A 6,743-nucleotide genomic window follows, 5' to 3' on the forward strand; every position below is an offset into this window, starting at 1 on the left:
CTATCTATCTATCTATCTATCTATCTATCTATCTATCTATCTATCTACCTAGTTTAGTTCAATTTGTAAACTGTGGAATGATCAATGGATTTTGAATCAAAGGGTGTAGATTCAAATCTCACCTCTGTGAGAATTTTTCGTCTATGAGCCTCAGTTTTGTCATTTGTAAGCTGAGGGGGTTGGACTAGGTAGTATCTAAAGTCTATTCTCTTCTATCTGAGATCCTATGACCCTTGTATCACAGAAACTATATGATGTGATGAGTTCTAGAGACAGTGATGTGTCCCAGGTACTCATGTTGAGAGCCATAAAAAAGGAAACAAACCAAGTTTTTACCAAGGGTGACCACAGTTTACAAGACACAGACACCATTACATCCCATTAGCAGTGTAGAAAGAGCTGCACTTGGGTAAAAATTATATTAAAAATAATAAAAATAAGCTACCCTATACAGTACTTTCTCTCCTATGGCTAGATACCATATGAACTCCTACCCAGAGCATGTCTGCACTGCTCCCTTCCTTATGTCCTGAGGCAATCTGCCTCCTCTCAGGAGGTTCCAGGCTCTCTGACTGTCCCAGAGGTATTTCAGAGATGGAGGCAGAGGTAGAACAGGGTAGTGGTTTTAGAACCTGAAGACTAGAGGTCAAATCCCACCTTTGATACTTACTATGTGAACCTAGGCAAGTCACCTAACTTTCCTCATTTGTAGAATTAAGGGGTCAGAGTAGATGGCCTCTGAAGTTCATTTTAACTTTCTCTATATCTATGATCTCATTATTAAGAAACTTAAATTGACCTGTAGGTCATCCCAGGGAGCTTGCATATGAAATTCTTCTGGAAAGTTCTAGGGACTCCAGAGACATAATGACTAAACTTGATTCTTTTGGGGATGATGAACTTCCTGGTTGTTTTCAGTCATATCCTGTCATAGCACTGGCCTAATGGTAGAAGATGCACAAAAACTCACTGAAGAAAACAGCTCCTTAAAACACAGAATCAACCAAATAGAAAAGGAGGTATAAAAATTTGCTGTTGGAAAGAACTCCTCAGGAAAAAAAAAAGAATTAGCCAAATTGAAAAAGAGGTACAAAATCTCAAGAAATAAAATAGTTCCTTAAAAATTAGAATTGGGCAAATGGAAGTTAATGACTCCATGAGACATGAAGAAACCATAAAGTTAAAAGTATAAAATATAGAAGAAAATTTGAAATATCTCATTGGAAGAACAACTGACCTGAAAAATGGATACAAAGATAACTTAAGAATTATTGGGAGTGCAGCTTGGTGGTGCAGTGGAGGCAGCTAGGTGGCACAGTGGATAGAGCACTGGCCCTGAAGTCAAGAGGACCTGAGTTCAAATCCGGACTCAGACCAAACACTAGACACTAGCTGTGTAACCCTCGGCAAGTCGCTTAACCCCAATTGACTAAAAAAAAATAAAGAAAAAAGAAAAGAATTATTGGACTACTTGAAAGCCATGATCAAAGAAAGAATCCAGACATCATATTTCAAGAAATTATCAAGGAAAACTGCCTCGATATCTTAGATCTAGAGGGTAAAATGGAAATTGAAAGAATCCACTGATCACCTTCTGAAAGAAATCCTAAAATAAAAACTTTCAGGCATATTATAGTCAAATTCCACAGCTCTCAGGTCAAAGAGAAAATACTCCAAGCAAGAAAGAAACAATTCAAATATCATGGAAAAACAGTCAGAATCACATAAGATAATAATGGTTTTCATGTTAAAGAAGTGAGGGGCTTGAAATGTGATATTCCAGAAGGCAAAAAAGTTAGAGTTACAACCAAGGACAACCTACCCAGCAAAACTGAGTATAATCCTTCAAGGGAAAAAATGGACAAATAATGAAATAGAGGACTTTCAAACACTCTTGATGAAAAGACCAAAGCTGAATAGAAAATTTAACACTCAAACATGAGACTCAAAAAAAACAAAAAAGTAAAAATTTTAAAAAAAGCAGTTATCATAAGGGACTCGATGTAGTTAACTCTTCACATTCCTATATAAGGTGATACACAAAACTCCTAAGAACTTTGTCATCATTGGGACAGTTAAAGGAGCTTACATAGACAGAGGGCATGGACATGAATCAATTATGTTGGAATGATCTCAAAAAAAAATAGGAGTGAGAAAGAAGGATGCACTGGGAGAAGAAGGAAGGAACAGGTAAAATGGGGAAATTTTTTTCTCTCATAAAAGAGGCACACAAGGAAGAATACACACACAGAAGTATAAAAATTATAAAAAAATATGGAAATAGAAAGAGAAGGGATATAAAGGGGGTGATAAAAGGAAGAATAGGCTAAAGGAGACAATGATTAGAAGCAAAATAGAGTTCTGAGGAGAAACAAGATAAAAAGAATAAGAAGAAACAGAAAAATGAGAATGGAAAGAAAAACACAGTAATCAAACAGAGAGTGTGAATGGGATGAGCTCAACCATAAAATGGAAGTGAAGAGCAGAATGGATTAGAAACCAGAATCCAAAAATATGTTATTTATAGGAGACAAAGATGAAACAGAAAGACAAACCCAGAGTTAAAATAAAAGGTTGGAGCAGAATCTAATATACTTCAGCTGAACAAAAACAAAAACAAAAAAAAGCCAAAGTAGCAAACATGATCTAAAAGTACAATCAAAAATAGACTTATTTAGAAGGAATGATCAGGGAAACTACATTTTGCTAATAGGTACCATAGACAATGAAGCAATATAAAAAAAATTACATCAAGTTTCTCTTATAAAAACCTGATTTCTCAAATATATACCGAGTATAGAACTGAATCAAATTGAAAATGAGCCGTTCCCTAATTGTTAAATGGTCAAAAGATATAAACAGGCAGTTTTCAAAAGAAGAAATCAAAGCTATCTCTAGTCAAGTGAAAAAATGCTCTAAATTAATATTGATTATAGAAAGACAAATTAAAACAGCTCTGAAGTACTGTCCCACATCTATCAGAAATGAAAAATCCTGAAGGGCATGAGGGGGAAGCAGTCACAATAATAAATTGATGGTGGAGTAGTGAACTGGCCCAACCATTCTGAAGAACAATTTGGAATTAGGTCCAAAGGGTTCATACCCTTTGACCCAACAAAACTACTACTAGATCTGAATCCTAAAGAGATCAAAGAAAAACTAAAAAAGGACCCACATGTACAGAAATATTTGTAGCAGCTCTCCTTGTGGTGCAAAGAATTGGAAATCAAAAGAATGATCATCAGTTGAAGAATGTCTGAACAAGTCATGGTATGTGATTTTGATGGAGCACTATTGTGAAATAATGAGAGGGATGGTTTCAGAAAAAAATGGTAAGATCCATATAAACTTATTCAAAAGAAAGTGAAAAGAACAAGATCACTGTGCACAATAACAACAGTGTTATAATGATGATCACCTGTGAAAGATTTGACTATTCTAATCAATGTAATGATCCAAGAAAATTCTAAAGGACCCATGATGAAAAAAATGCTTTCCACCTCAAGAGAGAAAACCAATGAACTCTAAGTACAAATTGAAGTATAATTTTCTTTTTTTCGTAGGAGGATTATTTGCTTCTTCAAAATGTGAGGCACGAGGCACATTGCATAAATTGTTACATTTATATTTATAAATATAATGAATGTAGAATAGGAATGGTTGTTTTCCTATTTTGTTGATTAAGAAATTGTGACATGTCAATGGTCAAATAACTAATGGGTGGTAGAATCCTGATTAGGATATTGACCAAGAGAGCCATGGTTATTGTTCATTCTTCTTAGTAACATTTACTGTTTTTATCCCTTAGTTATGTTTCTGCATTCATCCATCCAAACATAATTATCTTGGAAAGGTTTCCACTGATATAAACTGACACAGGTTAGAATGGATTTAAGAGTTAATGGATATTGAATTAGAACATATTATACCATTCCATTTGAACACACAAATTCAAGTAATCTACAGAATAATTCTGGTAGAATAAGACATGATGAACTTAACAGAATCATTTATTGTTTTTGAAAATAATCCCATGGAAACTCCTAAGACCATTTTAAATGCGTTTTTTCTACAGCATGCTTATGCATAGGAATGACCTTTCCATTCAAATACATAAAATGCAGCATTAAATATTGATATGGATTATGCAGTAACACATAGAAATGGCCAACAAAACAAGATCACTGAGGGGAAGTACATAAAGGAATTTATGAATCGAAAATGTTCTTACTGGAAAAAAATATATTATGATCTAACTAAAAAGTTTATTAATAAAATATATTAAGCTTACACACACTCTTTTCAATAAAGCTTTTAAAAAATGAATCTATTCACATTTCACAAAGCCTTCCCTGTTCCCAACCAGTTATGGATAAGGAAAAGAATATTGGACTAAAATCAGATTGCTTGAGGTAAAACCTTGACTTAACTAGCCACTTGATTTGGAACAAGCTGCTTTTTCAATGCAGCCCCAGTCCCACTCTACCCACATTTTGCAGATACATGAAATTAAGTGAATTAAGTATGGAGAGGTTAAATTGCAAGTTTGCTCAAGTGGTTTAGAACCAAGATTCAAGCTGCAGGTTTTGAAGTCAAAAAGTTTTCCTTATGCTCTGATGCTTCTTAAATCTGTTTTATAAGTCTAGAAAAGCTCATTTTATTTACGTTACAGGATTATTATAGTCAAAAATCTCTGATTTGCTTTGGTCATTCCTTCTTTTCAAACTATAATTTCATACTCAGTATTGACAAAAACAAATGAAGGTTAAATGACTTATCCACATCATCACACATCTAGTGGGTGTCAAAGTTGCAATTTCAACTTAGGCCAGCTGACTCCAAGTCTAACACTCCATTTGCAATGTCATGATGCCATCTATTAAGCCATAAATTTTAATTTCTATGATGTTATTTATTGAGATTATTATGGCCAAAATTTTATTCTTATATTGCTAATTGAGTTTATATACAAATGGCCCAGAAATGGTCCAAGTTACTATCTTGCTATTATTCTTTAATATTTAGTCTTCTTTGTAGTACTGCATAGGTAGATAAAACAATGTCTTCTGTAGGCTCACAGAAAATTAACCTGGTAAAACACAAATAGTAGGCAAGGTAATGGGACTCATATTTACCTGATCCTGTCCCCATATAATATTGATTTCTTCTACTAGATATCTATAGATAGATAGTTTGGAGACTGAGCATTTGGCATTGGGGCATGTATTAAAAATACTGTGCATGCATTTTTACAGAAAAATGCTATAAAGATACAATTGCTTGGATTAGTTTTGTTTGAGATGATATTCCAGTTCAAATCCAATGCATCATTTGAGTTCTCTAGGATATTTTGAGAACTGTAATTGGAATATAGGAATTTATTGTTAGCCTTTGAATGCTAGTGAGCTTTTGAAGTATAATTTGAATGACAAGTACATGACTTGCTTGGTACTTGTTAAATTTTTGTAGCTTACACTGATGTGTTATACTTTCTACCATTTCATGTCCTAAATTGATTAGTAGGACATAGTTATCACTATGTAAATGCTTAATGATTAATTGATTCCTTCTATGATCCTTAAGGATAGCACTTCATTGAACACTGGTTTTTATTGCAATAATAAAAATTTCTATTAACATGAACAAATCTTCAAAACCCAGCCATTTGTCTGATGCTTCTGTCGACATATTTTTGGTTGAGTTTATGCAGATATCATCCACAAAGGACCATCTGATTCTATTTTAAGATCATAATCATTTCATGGACATCATCCAGATGTGAAACATCATTTTCACTTATGTTCAACAAATGTGATGACATGTGTGTTATTAGTCTTTACTGTTACTTGGTTTATGTCTGTTCCAAAAGAATTGCTGTAGATTTTTAATCATTTTAAATCATAGATTCTGACTATATCTATCAATGTTCTTCAACAGGGTGGTATGATAGAAATAGAAGTGGCTTTGGAGTAAGTGGACCTGGGTTCAAATCCTGACTCTACTCTTTATCCCTTATGCATTTTTGGCAAGTCACTTAACCTTTATAGGCAGTTGTTTTGATGATAAAATCATTAGATGGCCTCAAAATCCCTTCCAGTTCTAAATTTCTGTTTTTTTTTTTAATGAAGAAGTATTAATCTTTCTAAATCTACTTTATGGTTATAAGTTCTGAGTTTAGTTAATAACAGGTGGTTTTTTTGTTAAGACACTTTACAAATCTTTTATGGTCCATTTATCAGTTCTGAAAGTATATATTGATTTTATTTTGGAGTTGTTAATTGCTTTAAATATGACCTTCCCATTTGACTTTGATGTCAGGATGCAAGTAAGCTATTAACATACTGAGCTAATATTTTATCTTTGATAACTTTAAGCTATGCTATGTTTTTGGCTAGAGGAGACTAAGAGTTTGTTAAAGTATTGCCTTCAATCATTGGTTCAATTTGACATCTGTATTGAAGCTTGAAGCCTCCAGTGACATTTTTCTCTGGTATATACTAATACCTTAGACTTATTGAGTCCAGATGACATTTTGAAATCAATGATGAAGGGATATGATAGATGAAGGAACCATTTAATGTATTTTAATTAAAATCAAATAGCTTGTTGTTACTATTACTTCTCCTCCTCCTTCTCCTTCTGCACCTCTTCCTCCCTCTCCTTCTCCACCACCACTACTACTACTACTACTATACTACTACTACTACTACTACTACTACTACTACTACTACTACTACTACTAC

This window comes from Vombatus ursinus, unplaced genomic scaffold (assembly GCF_900497805.2).
Source record: "Vombatus ursinus unplaced genomic scaffold, bare-nosed wombat genome assembly UNPS02014874.1, whole genome shotgun sequence".
NCBI lineage: Eukaryota > Metazoa > Chordata > Mammalia > Diprotodontia > Vombatidae > Vombatus > Vombatus ursinus.